Source organism: Dromiciops gliroides, chromosome 5 (genome assembly GCF_019393635.1).
Source record: "Dromiciops gliroides isolate mDroGli1 chromosome 5, mDroGli1.pri, whole genome shotgun sequence".
In the NCBI taxonomy this organism is placed as follows: domain Eukaryota; kingdom Metazoa; phylum Chordata; class Mammalia; order Microbiotheria; family Microbiotheriidae; genus Dromiciops; species Dromiciops gliroides.
In genome coordinates, this window is record NC_057865.1 from 171,401,523 (window position 1) to 171,424,731 (window position 23,209).

At 36.9% G+C, this 23,209-nt stretch overlaps 1 long non-coding RNA gene across 1 annotated transcript; it reads right to left on the reverse strand.

The window, feature by feature from the left end:
• Window positions 1-855: 855 nt before the first annotated feature.
• On the reverse strand, window positions 856-9,012 carry LOC122727864. Its single transcript, XR_006353209.1, has 3 exons — window positions 8,941-9,012; window positions 2,494-2,603; window positions 856-904 (listed from the first exon to the last, which is right to left on the reverse strand). It is a non-coding gene; the product is annotated as an uncharacterized LOC122727864 (long non-coding RNA).
• Between the last annotated feature and the right edge of the window lie 14,197 nt (window positions 9,013-23,209).

The following is a 23,209-nucleotide window of genomic DNA, read 5'->3' on the forward strand; positions in this document are numbered from 1 at the left end:
CAGGTACTGTTTTTGCTTTTTGCTGTGTGAAGTTTTTGTTTTGTTTTGTTGTTTGGTCACATTTTAGGGTGTGTGTGTGTGTGTGTGTGTGTTTGTGTGTGTATGTGTGTGCGCGTGCGCACCTGTGTGTAGAGAATTTTAAAAGTCTTCTGATAGATAATTTGGTTTTTTTTCTTTTTTGATTATGAAATCAACAAACATCAAATAAAATAGATATTTCCACGTATATAGTAGAACAGCAAAAGAGGATCATACATGAAACTGTATATCTCTATTACATACAACTTGCTTTTCCTTTGAAATACACATTAATTTTTCTAAACCACAATGCTTCTCTGTGCTTCTTTCAGGCCCTCCTCCTATTTTCTTCTCTGAATTAAAAAAAAAAAAGGTGCCTCAATGACCCTTTTTCCTTTTTTTTTTTTTTTTTTGGCTGCCCTATCTCTCTTCTCTCATCCTCTCACTACTACCACCTCCTCAATTCCCACCTCCTCTCAAAGAGAAAAAGGAAACCTTTGTGACAAACAGGCATAGTCAAGCAAAACAAAGTCCCTCGGCCATGTCCAAAAATGTACACACTGTCGTTCTGCATCTTGAGTCCATCCCCTCTCTGTCAAGTGGTGGGAAGCATGCTTCATCATTAGGCCTCTACAATTGGAGTTGGCTATTGCATTGTTCAGAGTTCTCTTAGGTCTTCCAAAGTTGTTTTTCTTGTCAATGCTGTTATTATATAAATTGTTCTCCTGGTTCTGCTCATTTCACCCTGCATCAAGTTCACATAGGTCTTCCTCAGTTTCTCTTTTGTCATTTCTTTTGAAACAATATTCCATTACAGTCACATACAATAAGCTGTGTGGCCATTCCTCAATAGATGGGTATCCCCTTTGTTTCTAGTTCTTTGCTGCTATAAAAAAGAAGATGTTGTCAATAATGCTATACATATGGGTCCTTTTCCTCTTTTATCTCTTGAGGGTGAGTAATAGTTTTAATAGAAACAAAAAAGAAAACTCACTAATTTCAATCTACTATCAATTAATGAATGCATAAACATTTATTAAGCACATACTATGTACCCAGCAGGCATTGTGCTAGCCACCAGGGACACCACAGAGACTTATTGCATGGATGACTGTTGAATAAATGCTTCTGAAAAAGGAGCAAGTGTTCAATAAAGCAATTACTTTTTAAAATTCAATGCCATTCATGAACTTTGTGAGGGAGTTTTTAAAAATGAATTTCTAAGCCCCAAAACTGTTGAGTAGTTCTGACTGTTTGACTTCCTCACCTGTTTCAGAGGGTCTTGGTATGGGTGAACAGCTAAGTCATCACTTTGTGTGAGTGTATGTCAGTTAAAACTACAAAGGCATTCAAAAGGAGGTCTTATCCGCTCTTGTTAACTTCAGTTGGGAACAGCAGGTAGTAGCAGAAGTTGGGTTTTATTTTTTCACCGTGAGGCACTATAAATAGATGTATGAGTGTGGCTTCTGGCTTGGTTACTACCTGCCTTACACTTTACAATCCAGTTCTTTTCTAACACCCACATACGCATTCACATGTCACCAGACCCACCGAGATACATTTTCCACAACATGACATACATGTGGTAGAAAGTAATATTCCAGGGCTTTTTGTCTTGTTTTATTTTGTGTTTAAACTTTAGTTCTAGGTGGATTCCACCCACTTTGTCAACTCCAAAAGCACCTCTCACATACCCTTCCGAAAATAACCACTCTTGGTTTCTCACTCAATGTGTCATTTTCAAAACTGGTATACATGGAGGCAGAAATGTCATACTTCATGATTAAAAATCTGTTCCTTTTGTTCAACAAACTAACTTCAAATCATTTGTAGTGTTCTTTCACATAGACCGCTTTAAAAAAAATAGACTGTCATTATTTACTCCATTCAACAGTTCAGAAAAGAATAATATTTTCACTTTTAGTAAAGTGTTTTCTAGGGATTAAGAATTTTTTAATGGGTTTCTGTTTCTAGTTTAGCCTCTGACTCACCATAAGATTTTGGGTAAGCCACTTAAAACTTCAGTTTCTCTTGTTGTCCAATGTAGATAATTCCCTCTTAGTTCAGTAAAGATTGATAAAATTTACTGTGGTACAGTGCGCAAGAGTTCTGGATTTGGAGTCAGGAAGATCTGAGTTCAAATCCTATCTCATATATTTACTAGCTATGTGACTCTGGGGAAGTCAATCTAACTTCTTTCAGCCTCAGTTTCCTTAGTTGTAAAAATGGGGATATTAATAGCACTCATCTCACAAGGTTGTTGTGAGGATCAAATCAAATAATACAAAGTACTTTGCAAACCTTAAAGTGGTATATAAATGAGTTATTATTATTATTATTAAGTCTTTATGACTCCCACTGGAAGGGAAGAAGTAAGATTTTTGGCCCTCCATTTCTTCAGTTACAAAGATATGAGCAAAATGTTTTGGTAAAACAGTCATTCCCAAACCACAATTTTCCTCTTGGCTTCATTACCTCTCAATGTAAAAGCAATTATTCTCAAACTCTGCTTAATCCATTAAATATGCTATTCTTCCATTTCACAGTTGTGAACCATCCTGGTATGTGTCTAGTTAGCTGAGCACCTGTGAATCAAGGACAAGAACGAAAAGAACATATAATAGCCATATCCTGGTATTGATTTTTTCCCCACTCCTTATTAAGCTGAATTTTTATTCATTTACGCTTGAGTCCAGTGATTGAGTCAGCAATATAAGTCCGTGGTTGGCTACTGCAGTTGTTAGAGCTTTGTATGAAGTCAGCATGGATTCCCTTTAAAGGCCAATTCATTCCAATTGACTCTGTTAGGTTTCCTTCAAGACTTACCTTAAGCACAATCATTTACATGGAATTCTTCCTACATGGAACTTTTACATGGAATTCCAGGGGTCTCCTTCCAAAAGTTATCCTCCATTTATCTTATATGTATTCTGTTTATATGTATATATAAACATACATACATACATACATATATATATACATATATATATATATATATGAATGTTGTCTCCCCTAGTAAAATGTAAGCTCCTAAAAGTAAGAAAACTGTTTGATTTTTGTCTGTATCTTTAGCCCTTAGCACTGGGCCTGGTGTATAGTAGGTGCTTAAAAATGCTAACTGATTGTTTGATTAATTGCCCCCAATTGAGCTAACAATTCTAGCCTACTGTTTCAATGGTATCAATTGATCCCAACAGGAACCAAATAAGAGGACAATTATAAATCAATGCATACTGATTACCACTACTGGAAGAAAAAAAAAAGTTTGAACTGTATGTTCTACTGTAGGTAGATCAGTTGTATTATCTTTGGGGCAGTCCTTATGAATAGTGAATAGAATCTCGTACTAAAAATCTCTCTCCCATTAGAAATGTATTTTTTATATTTTTTGCCACTTCTTTGTTTTCAAGAATCTCTTAACATCGTGTAGATACACCACTTAGAGCCCATGTGAAAGAGAATCATGACAACTAGCTAAGAACAAGGTCCTAGAGGAAAAAGGACAAAAGAACAGACATTTGGAGAAAGCAAGGAGGCAGGTTATATATAAGGATCCTAAGAAGGCAGTAGAAGTCACCAAAGACACATTTTTCCAGCTTTACAGTTATGTCTAAGGATGGTCCTGGACAACTGTGAATTGGAAGAAGAGAACATTTAAAATGCATGTATATGAACATAGAAGTGTGTGTATGTACAACTGGAACATCAATTTTGCATATTCTGCAAGTTACTTTATAGATTTATATGGAACCATAATAACTAACTTTTTGGGGTGATATTTTGTAAATTATTTATTCCATATTCCTTTAATTCCTCCAAAAAGGTTGTTAGTCCTTACTAACCCTGACTTTACAGAAGCCAATCTGACTCCTAAGACAGATAATCCTAACCATGGTTGAGAATAACTTTAATAATGCAATAAAATAATACTCAGCTGCAAACAGTAAAAAAATAGCAAATAGCCCAGACCTTCTTTGCTCATTTGCCTACATGCAAATAGAATTATGATACAAATGAATCCTAGAGAAGACTCTGATACAGAATCCTATGGAAAGCAATTAAGGTTAGAAATTGTTATCTGCCCATTGCCTAAATAGTTTCCCCAGAGACTTGTCTATGAATAAGGTTTCCCTTGTAGGTTGAAAGCATTTTTTTCACCTCAGAAAATGTTCATAATTTTCTGTAATCATATTTCCCTCCTCATTTTCAGGGTCTGTCCTATAATTTGACACTTCCATAACACATTCCATATGCAGACTTCTTGACAATTAATTAACTAACCCTCACAGAAGTCTTATGAGGTAGATGGATGAAAGGCACTGCAGTATTATCTCCATTTTTCAGGAAACTAAAAACAGAAAGGTTATGACTTACCCAAAAGTCACACAGCATACCAGTGGCAGAGCTGGGACTAGAACCAATGAATTGTCTCATCCAAGCCACTCTAGGTCTCTATGTAACTGATTATTCTGACTCAACATAGAACAAGTATAGCCATTTAGTTCAAACCTACCTCTCTGATATTTCCTAGAACAAAGTTCTAAACTGGGTTGTCAGGAAAAATAGAATTGAATTAAACTTAATAGGCAGAGAAAGAGGATAAGGAAGATTGTCAATAAAGAATCTCTCATTCATGAAGCCAAACTGTCAACCTGTCAACTTAACCTGGCATTGCAGGGACAATGAATACAGAAATATACTCAACTAGGAAAATGTTAGGTTCCTGGTACTGTCAGAAGGAAACAAAGACTTACATAAACAAAGACCAAGGTAGCTTGGAACTATTCAAGGCCAGGTTACAGTCAGTGCTAAGCTTAAGTTCTTGTGCTTTTTTTTTACTTCAGTTTGTAGAAGGCCCTCCCAAGTCTACAAAGTCACAAAGTTCCTCTGTGGGATGAACAGTTTCTTATCCTTTTGTATTCTGAATTTCTTCCTGAGTCTTTCTTCAGTGTCAGACCCAGATTGTTCAAATGGTTTCACCTCTTCCGTGAAGCAGAGACCCAGAACTATTCTAATTTCCTGGAAATGTGTATTCAAATCATAGAGTCAGAGCTGAAGACTTCCTTAGGGTTTACCTAGTCCAACTCCTTCTTTTTACGGATAAGGAAACTAAGGCTTGAAGGTCATAAGTGATTTACCCAAAGTCACAAAGATGGCAGAACGTGGATTTGAACCAAGATCCCCTGATCCTATGTTGTTTCACCTGTACCCCTTTGCTTTGAAGATCATAGGTTTGATAGACTGAGAGTACTGAACTTGGATTTAGGAAGCCCTGGATTAACTCCCACTTCAAGTATGTACCAATCCTGAGCAAAGCACCTAACTTCTGAGCTTCAGATTCCTCATCTGTAAAATTAGAATGATAGCAGCACCACACACTTGCGCACACACACAGGGTTGTGATGAGGATTAAATAAAATTATATCCTGAAAGCAAAAGTTCTTCATATGTTTTTTATGTCATGAACCCATTTAACAGTTTGGTGAATAAAATGTATAGGATTACAAAGAAACTCAAATATGTTGAAATACAATTATCGAAAAAAATGTTAAATGTTCATGAACCTCAGGTTAAGAATCTCTGATAAAGCATTTTACAAACTTTAATATGCTACATAATGGTGAACTATTAATTCTCTGATATGTTGTAGAAGGGACTATTCATGATCTTGAGGAAAAGCTTTTGGTCAACAAGGACAATAAGAGCCAAACAACTAGAAGCTATACAAATACCAGTTGTTACCACACATGAAAATCGTTATGTCCATCTCACTTGAAGCCCTGAGCATCACATCTTGTGTGTGTATGTGTGTTTAATTTTTCTTTTTATTCTGAATTGAATACCATCTAAAATGGGCATTTCCACATACATAGAGGAATAGAAAGTGAAGATTGTCCATGAAACCACAGACCTGTATTGTGTATAGTTTTCCCTTCTGTTTAAAGTATTTAATAAATTCAAAAGCTTTCCTGCTGGCTTGTCTGACTTTCCTTCTTCCTTGTAACCTGAAAAGTTTAAGCAGGAAGCACCCTGCTAAAAGCAAATGGGTAAATGTAAAATCTTTCCAAAAACATCCTTCAATGAATAATCACCCTTGCTTTTTGGAAAAAATCAGTGTGGCTAAGGTTTTGAGTTTGTCCAATTACTTAATAAATAGGAATAGTTACCATTCCTAAGACTAAGACCAGTAGGTTAATAGTACTGGTTCCACTTTCTCAAAAGGGAAGTTAAGGCCCTGAGAGGCCAGGCCTGAAGACCACAGTAGCAAACTAGGATGAGAATTCTTCAATCCAGTTTTTAAATTAATCCTTAGGCATGGCAGCTCTGAGCTGCTGACTTTGCTGCCAAATTGAATGGGACCAATAGGAATAACAGAGGCTTTGGGATAATTCTTTTGAAAAGATTACAACTCTTGTACAGGAATAAATTAGGGTGGTCGGAGAAGAGACTTGGTCAGCTGAATTGTCAGCTACTTTATTAATAAGTCATTGACAACTATGAAACCGTTAACACTTTGAAATGATGCTTTACTTTCTGATGAGACCGGGCCCTCTAATGACACTGCTATTAATCATTTCCTGTTTAACTGTTATGTGATGTCTTGACCAAGTGGGTGATTAAGTTGCTAACTATTTTTTTCTGGCTTGGGTTGCACTTGTTGTTTAAAAGTTTTATAGCCTTTAAAAAGAGTTTGTTAGGCTCACTCCTACCAGCTGACCAATTTACATTCATTAGTTCTAGCTAAATAACTTTAAAGGTAGGGAACCGCCATTTGCAAATTCATTTCTTTGATTGCTTTTTAAATTACACCCCAAAAACAAAGCTGTCTCTTCAAAAGGGAGCTATTGTCTTCTGGTTTTGTCCTCATCACAATATCACCCCTTTTCAGTTCTCTAACCTAGGCTACCTCCTGAATATGGAAAAAATGGGAGACACTTGAGCAGTGTCTGTTTCATTTGGCTTTTTTCCCCTTAGCTCTCCCTCATCTATCCTCACTCGGGCATTGGGTTCTCATCTAGCAGTCTGTGATTCTCGTTTTTCAAGATTGGCACCAATAGAAAAGGACCTTATGAACACTAGGCTAGATTCTTATCCTATGTAGGTTTTCTCCAAAGAGAGGGAGTAGAAGGAGAAAGTAAAACAGAGATGAGAGAATAGATGGAGAAGGCTCATGCTGGCTGTAATCTCTGGTCTATTATTCAATGTTAGGGTATATTTATAGGAGAGGGTTGGAAATCAGGTCAGATTTATAAAAGAGGAGGCTGTATTCTATTGTGCATCTGGAAGACACCCCCACACACAAGAATGAGTCAGATCCTTTTTGCCGCCACACTCCCTGCTACCCACACATACTATCATTGCACTCCCAAAGCCCCACACATAAGCAAACCCAAGAAAATTGCCTCATCTCCATTCTTAATGGCTTGGACCCATCTTTCTTTTACTTGACCCTGGAATGCATCCCCCTTGGCCTGCTCTCATGTCTAAAGGGGGAACCCTTTGTCACCTGTTCACTCTCATGTTGATAATTTTCTTATTAACTGAGCTGCTTCTAGATGTAGGTGTTAATAGGAGCCAAATGGGAGCTGAATGGAAGCCAAGTGATGGCCAAGGCAGAATCCGGCTCACTGATGATATCTTATTCTTTAAAAAATCTTACTTGAAAAGGAAGGGTAAAACATACCCACACAAAAGCCCCACAATAATAGCTTTAATTTCCAAATGGAAACTGACCATTAGTTTTTCTTTGGGAGTCAGGGTAGAGAGGAATTAAAAAGAGTTCAATGTTCCAAAAAATGCAGTTATTCCTCTTTATTTCCTCCTTTTTTCAAATAAGTCAAAAAGGTGTTACAAATCCCATAGATGAGCTTGCTCTGACAATAGTCTCATTCTGATCACAGATGTACCAATATAAAGATATACAAGCATTGCAATTTTAGATATTTCTCCAAACTGAGCTGTGAAGTATTTCAAGACAAACCTACACCAATCTTTGGCTTTTTACCCCCTCGGATAGTGGATTATTGGCTTAACCCGCTAAAAAAAAAAAGTTAACGTCAGGATTCGTGGAATAGAAAACTGCAGAAATTCCACAGCAATCTCAGTGAGTAGATACACAAAATATGCAGATCAGTAGTGAGACTAGTAACTGAACTTTCTGGATCTCTCTTGTGCAACATCTAGAATTAAAAATGTTTTTATGGATGTTCCCTCACTCTAGAATTTTTTTATATTTTTCCCCCACACCTGACTAATCAAGAATTATTTGGGGGACAGCTAGGTGATACAATGGATAAAGCACCAGCCCTGGATTCAGGAGTACCTGAGTTCAAATCTGACCTCAGACACTTGACACTTACTAGCTGTGTGACCCTGGGAAAGTCACTAAACCCCCATTGCCCCACAAAATGAAACAAAACAAAACAAAACAAACAAAAAAAGAATTATTTGGAAACCCTTTTTTGTAGAACAGTAGGACTTGTTTCAGGGGCATAAGGGAAAGAATTAGCAGAGATTAAAGAAGTGAGGCTCTTACAAATTTTGAAGGTGAAAGTGCCTTTTCTCTGAAGGGCTAAATTGAAATTCTGTCTGAAGGATTAGGGATCCAAACCCTAAATCACTCATTTCCCTATTCAAAGTGGCAACCCTCAAGCCAGGAGGAAGAAGTTCCGCTCTATTATTGGTACAGAAATGATGAAAAAAATAAAATAGATTTCTTTTAGTGGAAGAAATAGTATACCCAATTAATTTTTCTAGGACCTATGACTTAAATTAATGGTCTGTCATTTAACTTCATTAAGCCAATATTCTATGTGTATACACAGAGACACAAAGACACATACACACATATATACATACATATCTGTATATGAAGATTCAGATTATTTCTATCAATAGGCTTATATACATACATACACATACCTTATATACATAGAGGCTGCAGTAACACTTCTGTCTAGCTCTCTTCCTCCCCTTCCCCAATATCTATTTATCTGTACAGAGAAAAAGAGAGAGAAAAGGAATATTTTGCGGAATGTGTGACAACCTCTCAGAGCCTCAGCTTTTTCATGTGTAAAGTTGGATAATAATACTTTGCATCATCTATCTTAAAGGGTTGTTGTGAAAAAGACCTTTTGCATACCACAAAACACTATATAAATTGTATATGCATTTTTACCAAATAACAGATCTGTATATGTGTGTATGTATATATCATATATGTGAGATTATATCCCTAGGCCAACATTCTACAGCCATACAAAGAATGCTGATCACTCTCCCAATTACTTGCTATTATGCCTATAAATTATTATAATTTTTAAAGTAATAAGAATTTTTATGAGCATCATATACATTACATTACAATACAATACACACAGAGACCTTAGCTAGGTGGTGCAATGGATACAACTTTGGACCTAAAATCAGGAAGACTTGAATTTTGCCCCAAGACACTAGTTGAGTCTTAAAGGATGAAGTATGAGCTACCATTGTTATTAAATGATCAAAAGGCAAATGACTTGGATTTACTAGAGGGGTGCGTGTGCGTGTGTGTGTGTGTGTTGTAAAGGATCCCCAAATGTCTGAGTTGGTTTGAGGAATCCTGTTGTGTATGCTAATATACAGGATGGGATCACCTAGGGGATTCACTTAACATCTGTCTGCCTTGGTTTCTTCATCTCTAAAATGAGGATAACAATAGTATGTACCTTCCAAGGTTGTTGTGAGGATAAAATGAAATAATATTTGTAAAGCACTTTACAAATTTTAAATCACTATGTAAATGCTAGTTATTACTACTGTTATCAATGCTGAGTAGATATTAGGCATTAGAAATGTTTTTATAATAATAAGTAGCATGTATGTAACACTATGGTGTGAAAGTGCTATACATGTGTTATGTGAAAATCTGCAAATCAGAGTCTCACAATAGTCCTGAGAGGTAGGTACTATTATTATCTTCATTTTACAGATGAGGAAACTGAGGCTAAAAGAGGCTAAGTGACTTGCCAGGTCATACAGCTAGTAAATGTCTAAGGTGGAATGTGAACTCGGATCTTCCTGACTTCAAGTCTGCCATTCTTACACCTAATTGAAATGAATGATACTTAAACAAATACCACAAACAGAAGGTTCACTGAGGTATACTGACAATCAACAGAACATTCATTTATATAATGGATTCTCAAATAAATACACTCTGTATATCAGCATACACACCAGGCTTCTCAAACCAACTCAAACTTTCAGGTATCCTTTATTACCCATCCCATCCCCCTACATACACACACACACACACACACACACACACCCTTCTAGTAAATCAACTGGTCTGACTTTTGACCATTGAATAATAATAACTCAAACTTATTCATCTTTTATGACTCAGCAAACACTCTTCTCACAACAACCCTCTTGAGGTAAATAATGCAAATATTATGATGTCCATTATAAATATGAGAAAATCAAGGCTCAGAGATATCACATGACTTGCCCAAAGTCTTGCAAGTGCTAGAGCTAAAATTCAAACACAGGTGTTCTGATTCCAAGCCCAGTGCTCCCACTACAACCTTCCAGCAAACAGGTAGGGAAGAAAAGAAAAGATGAATATTTTTTGATATAAGGAAGCTTGGGGATTAACTATAAATTGTAGCGATCTATGTGAAATGGATAAATGCAAACTGGCAGCAATATTTCATTGTTGGGATATTCCAAACAAAGATAGGTGTGTTGGGTTGGGGTAGGGCACGAGCTCTGTCTTAGCATTAGCTTCATACTCCCATAGAGTCAGGAATAGAATTCTGAGATAAAATTTGGCCTTTTAAAGTGTAGCTAGCTATTTATCCACATATTTTCAGGTTGCATATCCTCCTTTCCTTTCCCTTTAACTTATGTTCTCTTTCTATTCTTGGCCAAAAACCAAAGTTTAAATTTGCCCATAAAAGAATTTATGTCAAGATCTCAAGTGTAACAATTACAACAGTGAAAAAGTTTCCATTTAACCATTCAAGCTAAACAATAACTTGTCAGTGTTCTTCCATTTTATTCCCTCTTTAGATTTATTCAAATTAGCAAGAGAACCTGATGAAGATTTTTCGGACTTGGCAGAGACTGGAATCACTGAAAATATCCTTACACCTCTCATATCTAGATAGGAAATTCTTCTCCATAGTCAGAGTAAATGACTCAGGACTTGGGCACTATATCTAAGATAGCTTCAGAAGAGCTTACTAACAGGAGCTAATTAGATGCACCTTCTGCATCACCAAAATGGGAATTGTTTCCTTCCTTCCAACCCAAGAGTTGTAAGCAAACAATGAAAATCCAGCGCTCTATTCATGTTTGAATTTTGCCTTTGTGTGTCCTTCTGTATATTTTTCTGCTTGGCATAAATGAAGCACTATATCTAATGGGGTTTTGGACCCAGTTCAGTTCTCGTCATCCAATGTCATGCAAATATACTAGAGAAGTTTTTGCAATAAGGAGAGACTACATCGTTTGGTGCTGGGCTTCTCAACCTTCTTTTGTGTGATGAGCCACTTTGGTAGCATTGTAAAGCCCATGGGTCTCTTCTCAGACTAAGGTTTTTAAATGCATACAATGAAATGCACAGAATTACAAGGGAAAACAATTATGTTAAGATAGCTATCCCCCCAAATTATTTATGTCCACACTAGTCAGGTTAAGAACTCCTTATGTAACATATTTTGGCAATGTTCCTTTATGTCATTACAAAAGGATGTGGCTAGTCCCATATTAAATTGTCTATTCAAATAATAATCAGGCTTAAATCTTCCCTAGTGCTCAGTGTCAATGTTTTAGGAGCAATCTTAGAGCAAAGTCTTCTGTAGCTGATGTAAAATGTCCTTAGCTGCAGAATATCCATGGCGGGGAAATATATGTAACTTTTAGACATTCAGAGGGGAGTTTAATAAATGGGTTTGATGCTTACTCAAAATTTAAGACTCCATTAGGAAGTTCAGTTTTACCATGTCACTGCGATACATTTCAGAGCATAATCATACCCTTTCCAAATCCCATTTAAAGTAAACCATTTATTTTTTCTACTTTTCCCACAAGTGCTTTAATGTAGGATTTGGATACCTTTCAGAAGAAACCTGTGAGGTAATGCATTTGAGAGACATAACAACATTTATAAAGCCTGGAAAAAACCTTTCCTTAAATGAATGGGGTAAAACTCAGCATTGGCAATGTGGATTACAATATTGATAGTACATTTGGTTGTCTCTTGTGATCTTTATAACTGAAAGGAGGAGAATTTGCTCCCTGTCTCTCCTCAAGAGGGACCACAACATAGAGGATAATATTGAACCTGGACTAACTCTCAGACACTTAACAGCTGTGTGATCCTGGGCAAGTCACTTAACCTTGTATTGGAAAGTAGGATTGGAATTTTAAAGTTCAAGATAAATATCTAAGGAGATTAGCAATGCTGCTTCTTCTACTCTAAAGAGTATCAGGTTGTTGAGAGCCTACATTGATATTGATTAATTCAGCCAAAGCAAAGGAGCCTATATTTGTACTTGCTGCACATATAATTTTCACAAACTCATAAAAAAGTACCTTATTAAACATTCATATTCTCTTTTCATCTACTGAAAAGGTTAAAGGTAAGAACCATAACAAACAGGCATCAGCCTTTAGCAAGAGAGAAGGTAATTTTGGTCTCTCTGACTCACTCAGTTCCTGGCCTACTGTCACTGAAGGTGGAAACTGCAATATGAACACCTGTCCATGAGGAACTAGACTTAAGATAACCAGATCATTTCACACAGGCCATTGTCCAGCCATCAGATGGTAATTACTTTTGGTCCCCATCAGCCTTGCCTGGATTCTAGCCAGTGGGTTGTGGGTGGAATGGTCTGTATCACATTTCCATTCATCCGAGCCATACAGTCTCCTACTTGCTTGTTTTCAATTACACTGACATGGTGGCTTTGGCACATGGTAAGTAAATAGCAACGTATTCTAAAAGAAAGGTCTGAAAGCCAATATCTGAAATATACTCTTGAGGTTTCAGTGAGTACAATGCAATTGGCACTGAAACTCTGGCATTCTGACCCAAAGTCATAAAGTACAATTAATTAGGTTAATTGTAGTGAATTTGCAGACTATGTCATTAAAATTAGCTATCATATATTATATACATATATGAAGCACAGGATGAAAATCTGCTAAGTGGTGGAATGTTATTGAATTTACTATTATGGAAATTATTAGGAAATTAACTGAAACATTAATTAGACTAGATGGGGGGGAGGTATTTTGGGTGGATGACTTTCCTGTTTTTCAGTATTTTTTATATCCATAATGACAACTAAAATTTTGAGACGACCTTGAAATTTTAAGAATTTCAAAAGTTTGTTTTAGGTATATATTTTTTTTTTTAGTGAGGCAATTGGGGTTAAGTGACTTGCCCAGAGTCACACAGCTAGTAAGTGTTAAGTGTCTGAGGCCGGATTTGAACTCAGGTACTCCTGACTCCAGGGCCGGTGCTTTATCCACTGCGCCACCTAGCCGCCCCATGTTTTAGGTATATTTTAACTGTTTCCTTCCCCCTTGTATCCTTGTGGACCTTGAGGTCACCCCAGACCTCATCAGAAATACCATTTGTGGAATAACTTAAGATTTTCAATATCGGTTCTAGATACCTTAGTCTTTTTTAATTTAAGCTAAAAGTGACTTTAAAATAGTGTTCCTTTTAAAACTTATAAGCCAAAATAAAATAAAATAAAATACAATTTATAAGCCCTCTCATTTGCTAAGGTTAACCTAAGAATATTGTGCCTATTTTCAGTCTTTCTCCCTCAGAACTCAGCCTAGCAACTTATCCAAGTTTCAACCACACACCCTGATTCTTATCTTCTTCCTTTACAAACTTTGCATTAATGAAGACCAGAAAATTCTAATTTGGAAAACGCAAAAAAAGTTCCTCATTACCCTATTGCTTCATTTGAAATGGAGAAAAATCACACATTTTGTCTGCAAAAGTAATTGGCCCTAACCATACTTAACAATTCCTCTACCCACTTGTCATTGGCTACTTACTGTTATCCCAGACTAAGACTATATGTTCAAAATACTGAAAACAATTAAATTAACCAAATTTCTATTAAGCACCTACTATGTCCAAGGTACCACATGATAAACTCTCAAAAGATTGCTGTTTGCCCATTTTCAGAGGACTAGTGACATCCCGGGTGATGTCTTAACTTGTGCATGAATTGGATTTAAGTGAAGCCGAGTTGCACAAAGTTGTCAGCCTCACTCTCTTTTCCAGAGACATCGAAGTCCAAAGGCAAGACAAAGTCAAGATGACTGGCAATGGCCTGGGAGGTAGTAGAAGACCTTGACTTCAGCTACTTTCATGAGAACAAATTGTTCTCATCTGCCCATTCAGTAGACATCTTCCTAACTCGATGATGGGTCTGAGGTCTGTCAGTTCCCCTTAACCCGATCTAGCCTGTCTGCTGAGTCAATTTTACTGGGGTGTGGTCATTGTCCTCTACAGCAAGAGGGCAGAGAAAGAGTCAAGACAAAAAAAACTTAGAATGAATAGCCTCAGTGTCTTCATGACGTTTCAATCAAAAATGGCCTAAGCAGGGAGGGTAGGGGGAAAGGGTGCCCTGTAAGGCTTGAGGAAGCATAAATGGGTTGAAAATAATCATTGTGGTAAGTGGGACAGCAAGTCGATGAGGAAGGTGTGAAAGGATTGGTCTGTTTCAATGAGAGTCCAGCTGAAATTATATAACATCAATCTGTAACGGATCCAATCATGGTTTGAGAATTTTCTCCAGCTCCGTTCAGCAGTAGGTGAATAGAAGCAAAGGAAGTGGCTGGTGGGAGTAAATACAAAGTCAAGGTTTCCCTAGGCAAGATCAGTAACAGGACCAGAGATTTTTTTTTTTTTATTACATCAGTTACTCAGAATTTGATTACAGATAAACCAACTCCTCTATTTATGTATGTAGAAAATAAGGAGGGTATCTGAGGCTATATCAGCATATCACAACTTCCCTAAGGTTTAGTAGATAATCTCTGTGAACTGTTATGGCTCAAAAAATTCAGTACTTGGTTTTCAACCTTCTAATGTTGAGGAGCTCCAAATCTAACTGGGCAAGTCTTCAGATGACAGACATAGCTCATAGCTAGCCAGTTCTGAAAGCTTTAGCCACTAGTACAACCTTCAAGAACTCATAGTCCCCTCCATCCCATGAAGCATTAGAATAGAATTCTAATAAGGAAACATTTGAGGATAACTTTTTGTCCTAAAGATATGGACAGAAAAAATAAAAAAGAGAAGCTCGAGAACACACACACACACACACACACACACACACACACACACACACGCATGCACACTGTTGTAGGAAATCAGGTGTTATTGTCAAGTGACATGAGGATGTTCGAACAAAGGCATAAGTTATTGAACACTTTATTCATTTTTAAAATAGGAATAGAAATACTTATCCTATCTACTTCACAGGGTCATTGTCATGAGGAATATTTTTTTAAAATTATAAGGCTCTATAAAAATATTAACTACTTTTAATATATTTTTAGTTTTTACACATAACAAACTGAAATGGGTAATTACAAAGGTATAGGGAGAAGAAACAGTCTAAGGACAAAGTCCATATGTTACCTATTTATTTATATGGCTAAAAATTGGTTTAGTTTTTGGTTTTTATTTTACTGTTGTATCACACTGTTAACTTATATTGAGTATGTGGTCCACTAAAGCAGTCAAGTTTTTCCCCACATTTTGCTGTATTATCACAACAGATCCAAGTTTTTTCCACCAGCTACTGAGGGCAGCTGGTGTCACATTCTTTGTCCAGGGGAATCAGTAATAGTGGGTGAAGGAGACATGGTTGAGAAGTATCAAGGAAGGGTAGACCAGGATCATCTGCCAAGTCAAAGCCTCAGTCTTTTGTTAAGAAATAAGTTTGTGGGGGCAGCTAGATGGCTCAGTGGATAGAGCACCAGCCCTGGATTCAGGAGGACCTGTGTTCAAATTCAACCTCAGACACTTGACACTTACTAGTTGTGTGACCCTGGGCAAGTCACTTAACCCTCATTGTCCCACAAAAAAGAAAGAAAAAGAATTAAGTTTGTAACAACATTGATGAGAATACATGTGAGAAGTTCTGAGAAAACATCAGGTGATCAGTGGTAGAATTAACCAATTGGCTAAGCAATAGTTCAGGAAGCAAGGGAAATAAACAGGTCAGGGATGGATTCCAGGGATCTTAAAGGCATCCAAGAAATGTTTTGAATGTACCACCAAAACAGTGAGCAGGTGGTTTTCCAAGTCTAACCCAGCTATTTGGAATTGACAAAACAATGAGTATTAGTTGGCACTGACAAATTTTGAGTAATAACTTCCAAAAAGTGAAACAAATTATAAGGAGTTCAGAAGAGGGAAAGATTACTGCTTCTAAGGATAATGAGAAAAGACTTTAAGAAGAGGGAGGATTTGAAAGTTACTAAACTGTGTATACCTTTTAACCATGCAATACTATTCCTAGACTAGACCTATACCCCAAAGAGATCTAAGAGGAAAGGACTCAAACATACAAAAAAATTTATAGCAGCTCTTTTTTTGTGGAAAAGAACTAGAAACTACAGGCTACTCACCAACTGGAGAATGACTGAACATATTATAGCATATGAATACAATGGGATTCTATTGTGCTATATGAAATGATGAAAAGGACAATTTCAGAAAAGCCTAAAGTTGTATGTTTGGGGTTTTTTGTTTGTTTCTTTTTGGCGGGGCAATGGGGGTTAAGTGACTTGCCCAGGGTCACACAGCTAGTAAGTGTCAAGTGTCTGAGGCCAGATTTGAACTCAGGTACTCCTGAATCCAGGGCCAGCGCTTTAACCACTGCACCATCTAGCTGCCCCACCTAAAGTTGTATGAACTGACATAGACTGAAGTGAACAGAATCAGAACAATTTATATAATAACAACAATATTCTTAAAACATACAACTTTGGAAGACAACTAACCAAAGTAATAATCAATTATGATTCAAGATGACTGAAGATGAAGCACACTACCCTCATCTGAAAAGACTGATGTACTGTACTCAGGGTACAGAATAGGACTTATACATATGTGTGTAGATACACATACATATATGTGTGTATATAGACATATGTACACATATATGTATTTATATTCAGACATGATCAATTCAGAAATTTGTAATGCATTTTGGTTACAAGGTTCTCTCTCTCTCTCTTTCTCTCTCTCTCTCTTTCTCTCTCTCTCTCTCTCTTCCTTCTCTCTGCAATAAGGAAGAGGAATGAAAGGGAGACAAAATAGATTTTTCTTATTTGAAAATTTAATTTTAAAAAACAGGCGGCACAATTTGAGCTGGGCTTTTAAAGAAGGGAAAAATTTAAACAGTCGTGGGTTGGGGAGGGAGCATAAAAGAAAACATTCCATGCAAGGTGATTCTCCCAATCCCACTCCACTCTGGACTAGGGCTAAGGCAAATGGGTGCATTCCTCATTACATCATTTTCAATAATAAGCTTTATTCTTCACCATGGTAGGCTCTCAGAGACTGGTAAAGGCATCACAAATACAAACACTTTATTACTGAATCTTTTTTTAAGCCAAAGAAACTTTTCTGTTCTTTTCTTTTTTTTAGGGGGGAGCAGGACAATTGGGGTTAAGTGACATGCCCAGGGTCACAGAGCTAGTAAGTAAGTGTCAAGTGTCTGAGGCCAGATTTGAAGTCAGGTCCTCTTGAATCCAGGTGCTCTATCCACTGTGCCATCTAGCTGCCCCGCCCCCCAAATCTTTTTTTAAAACTTTTTTCTCCTTTACTGCCAAATATTCTTTACTGCCTACATGAGAAAATACTAACTTTCCTACAATGGCATTTAAGGTCCTCCACTATCTGACCTACCTTTCCAACCATATTTCATATTACTCACCTGTACACATTCATTATTCCAGCTAAAATGAACTAGTGTCTTTACCCTGATTTTAATCCAGCACAATGCATTTACACAGGCCATTTCTCCTCCCAGCTCTCTTTATTTGTACCTGTCAAAATCCTTCCCTTAAAAAAAAAACAAAACTTTAAAATTAAAAAAAAAAAATCCTTCCCTCAATATAAGTTCCCCCTCCCTCAAAACCTTACCTAATCCTCTTGGCTGAAAGTGTTCTCTGCTTCCCCCAATTTTCCTGGAGCACTGTGGATCTCCCTCCTTGGCTATATGCCTCTACCTTCTAATATACTTTTTTTTTTGTCTATGTCTATCCCCACTAATACACTGCAAGTGCCTTGAAGGCAAAGATATGTCATTTTGATTTTTACATCCCCAAGACCCAACAAACATTGACCTTTTTCCTATTGCTGTCAAGGGTACCACCACTGATTTGTCTTCCTTTAGTCTCAATTAAAATCCTACCCTTAGGAAGAAGCCTTTCCCAATCTCCCTTAATACTAGGACCTTCCCTCTGTGGTTATCTCATTTTTCTTGTATATATCTTGTTTGTACGTAGTTGTTTGCATATTATCTCTCCCGTTTGACTGTGAACTCCTTAAGAGCAAGAGGTTGTTTGGGCCTTTCTTTGATGGCCACAGCAAAGCTAAGTAATGCTAACGGTTGCCACTGGCAGGCCGACCATGAAAATAAGAAGGAAGAAAAATGGCAAAAGAAACGAATAGGGGAAGGGAAAGAAAAAAGGAGAAGGAACAGGAATGAAATTAGAGGAGAAAAGAAATATATGTTGGGACAGGGACAATGCAGAAAATTGTTTTGCTTCACTATGTAATTTTGTCATAAGGGTTTTATTTTTCCTTTTTGGGGGGAGGGAGGGGCAGACCGGAGGGAGGGAGGAAGGGAGAGAAGGAGGAGGGAGAGAGAAAAGAAAAAAGAGAGAGGGATGAAGGAAGGAAAGATGGAAAGAAGGAAGAAAGAGATGCTTCAGCAATGCGTAGCAATTCCAGTGTCTAATGGCTCAAGCGCCACTCAGCCTCGAAGTCAGTTTTAAACTCCAAGAAAACAACAATTAGGGATACTCAGTTTGTTAAAGTACCCTGTAAAATAGAGATCTCAAACTTGCAGTCCAGGAGCTACTTGCAGCCCCCCAGTCACTCACAGAGTTCTTTGTCCTTTGGTTCAGAAAAATATATAAGGGGATTAACAAATCTTTTTAAAGGGAACAAAGATTTAGATAGGAGAGAAAATAGATTAGTAACATAAACTTAAAACTTAAAACAAACATGATTTCAACTCACATATATGCCTTTAACAAATGTTCTTTTATAAGGGGGATGTATCAGAGAACAGAGGCAGGAAACAACTAACAAATGTCCATAACATAATTCAACAACACCCTTAGAGCTCTGCTCTCTATGTAAGGATGCAGTAAAACTAGCAACAAAAGGAGTAGGCTTTCAGCATGATAGTCTTGCTGTTGCTGGAAAAACCTTAGGCTAAAAATCACTGTAACACCTATGGGAAACTCAAAAGAAATTTTTTTAAAATAATAATATTGCACCACATTGTTCGTTGGCAAACATAGTCCACCTATGTTCTACCCCTGGTCACACTCCTTTTTGCTCTGATCAACAGTATGATGGTAAGAAACAAATAGAAGCTGTTAATAAAATTGTAATCCTTGGCTTTATTACTCAGTAAACCTGTTCAAAGAAACATGAATCTAAAAAGATCTATGTGGAATTGTTTAGTTGGTTGGGTTTTTTTTTTTTGGGGGGGGGGGGAGTTGCTTCTATTAACATCAAATGAGTTGCCAAAGTTAGTTTAAAAACAATTGTTAATTAGAATTTTAAAATAAAATTTTGTTAGTCTTTTGGGGTTTTTTACATCAATAAAAATTTCTTTCCCCTTCCAAAATGTCATCCCACATAACAAGTATTTTTAATGACAAAAAATGGAGGGGGGGGGCCATAAATGTGCAAAACTGATCAATAAACTGAAAAAAGTCTGAAAATATGAGCTCCTTTAAGGGAAGGACCTGTTTCATTTTTGTCTTTGTATCCCAGTGGCCTATCACAAGCCCCACTACATAGTAGGCAATAATGAATACTTGTAGAATTGAATTGAAACTTCAAAGGCTAGGGTCATTATAAGCATGTCTGCTTTGAGAAGCATAGCAATCCTACTGTATATCATATTTGCTCCAGTTTAGATAGATAGATAGATAGATAGATAGATAGATAGATAGATAGATAGATAGATAGATAGATAAATAAAATAAACTTTGAATATGCTTTCCTAACTTTAACCACAATGGGCTGGCCTGAGATAATGCATTAAGCTGATTATCTGGCTTTTAAGAAAATACTGGGTTTTTCAAATGGCTCATTACTAGTTTTTTACAGCTGGGACATGAATACATCTTGTCAGAAATTGGAGCAAAACTTAGACCCAGAAAAGAAATTATTTACCTTAGACTCCTCAGTTACTGATCAGTATCCTTAAGGAGTAGATATCATAGGCCCCTACATTTCTAATTTGTTATTCATTTCTTTCGGTCAGTTAATAGCATCTCCACTTTAAACCACTGTGTTTAAAAATCCTATCAGGCAAAGTAGAGTGTGTGTAGTTCCAAAGGATGTTGGCCAATGGGACCCAAAGAATTGAATTTTTTTTCTAAAACCTCTTGGTTAAGATTTCATATGAATTTAGCTTTGTGGAGGAATGTTGTGTTTGCGGTAGGTTGATACCTCTTCTCTTAGTTTGACGATATCAGGGCTAGGAGGATGTGGATTCTTAGGAGAAGGAAAGAATAACATTGATTGGAAACTGAGGAAAGTGAATCGTGAAGGAGGGGGAAATGTGCGTGAGCCCACAGGTGTTTTTTGTTGTGGATTTTCAACTGCCTACAAGGTAGTTCTCATCATGGAAACTCCTGGTCATGCCAAAAACCCATGCATTTTTCTTTTTCTTTTTTTTTCTTTTTCTTGCCAGTTAGATGAAACTAGCATCCAGGAGTTGTCAGAAAATTGAGACACTAATGCACTGTTGATGAAGTGGTGTACTGATTCATCCATTCTGTAGAGCAATTTAGAACTATGCCCAAAGGGCTATAAAACTACATATATCCTTTGACCCAGCAATACCCCTATTAGGTCTATATCCCAAAAAGATAAAAAAACAAAAAGGAAAAGGACCCTTATATACAAAAATATTTATACCAGCTCTTTTGGTGGTGGCAAAGAATTGGAAATTGAGGGGGTATCCATCAACTGGGGATTGACCAAACAAGTTGTTGCATATGATTGTGATGAGATACTACTGTGCTATAAGAAATGACAAGCAGGATGCTCCAAGAAAAAGCTAGAAAGACTTACATAAACTGATACAAAGTGAAATGAAAAAAACCAATATTGGATGATGATCAACTGTGAACGATTTAGCTATTCTCAAAAGTACAATGATCCAAGACAATTCTGAAGGACATATGAAGAAAAATGCTATCCATTTCCAGTAAAAGAACTGAGAGAGTCTGAATACAGATCAAAAAAGGGAAAAGAGAGAATTTGGTTACTTTTCCCATTAAAGGACTAAGTAATACAACTGAGAATTCTGTGGGGAGGTTGATGGATAAACACTCAATTGTCTACAAAGTCTTCTATCTGCTTATATGACAGAAAAAAGACTGAATTCTGGCCTATGTTGACTTGCAATGGCAACGGAACATAGCACAACATCTTATCTAAAGCCAGAGCAAAGAAGGGTTTTAGTTTTAAGGAACTATTCTGAAAATCCCTTAAATTGCATGGAACTCCGATTTTTATACTTTAGAAGATTAAGTAGTTCTGTGTCAGTGTTATCAGAAGCAGAATCTCTGGTTCCAAAAAGCCAGGTTATTTCAAGCCTGTTGCCACTAATGGCCATTTGTCTAACCCTATAAGCAAGCATTTTTTTTCAAGAATTATTTTATTAGGAACCTTGCACCCCTGTTATTCTTTGTCTATTCCTTCATGAAGGGAAAACTAAATGGCATAGGGGACAGAATTCCATACTTAGAGTCAGGCACAACTGAGTTCTAATTCTACCTCAAACACTTACTAGTTGAGTCTGAGCAAGTCATTTACCTGCCATCCGTAAAATGGGCAAAAGAGCACCTACTTCACAGGGTGGTTGTAAGATATTATGGGCAAAATGCTTTAAAAATCTTAAAGTATCATATATTGGTTAGATGTTGCATTCCATCAGTCACAGTCCTCTCAACTGCATCTGTATGATAATCATTTTAAATCTTCAGATGAAGGTACATAATGTCATGCTACCATACAGCAACATGAGTGGAACATTAGTTTTTTTAAAAAGGCCTTTATTTTCACAGAAAGCTTGAGAATTAAGCTTTGCAATCAATTTTCCAAAAGCAATCCAGCCCATTCTCTTCTTCCTATTTAACCCTGGGCCAGGTCATTGTTTATCTGTATATATAGTCTGTCCCAGATACATATATCAATGGACAAACTCTATGGGGTGTTCTTCCAAATGCACATTCAAATCTAGGCAATAGACACTTTTTATCCCACTTCTCCACCCCCTTTTTTGTGGGGGTGGGAGGACAGTATTTTGGGCCTACGATTTCATCAGTGTAGGGAAATCCTGCTATGGAGATAAAGATGATAGGGATAAAGATATGATCTTTACATACTGACGCTGGACTCCAAACAGATGAAAACATATCCATTGTTTTATTTTGTGGCCCTAGGGAAATTGCAATGCGGTTATCCAATAATGGTGAAGATTCCCTTCCCTTTACATTCCCTACATAGCAAATAAAATAATAGTAAATTTTCCATTATTAAGGGGTTGATTATTCAGTCTATGAAACACTGAGTCTCCATAAACAAACAAACTTCCTTTTTGGTCACTTCATGGTTCTCAGGGACACAGGGAGAAGGAGACAAAATTCAAACCAGTCGATTTTATTAGTCCTTGTCAAAAATTACCAAATAAACACAAGTGGCCAGTATTTTAGTTTGCAACCTTTCTAGAAGCTTCTGGTTGCTTGTAAAATAGGGATAAGAGTTCACTTAAGCAGGGATCCTACTTCTCTTACTAATCAAATATGAATTTACCTTTCTTCCCCTACCCAACACATGCACATACACACATATCCACACATGCATACACATATTATCTATGCATATATCTTT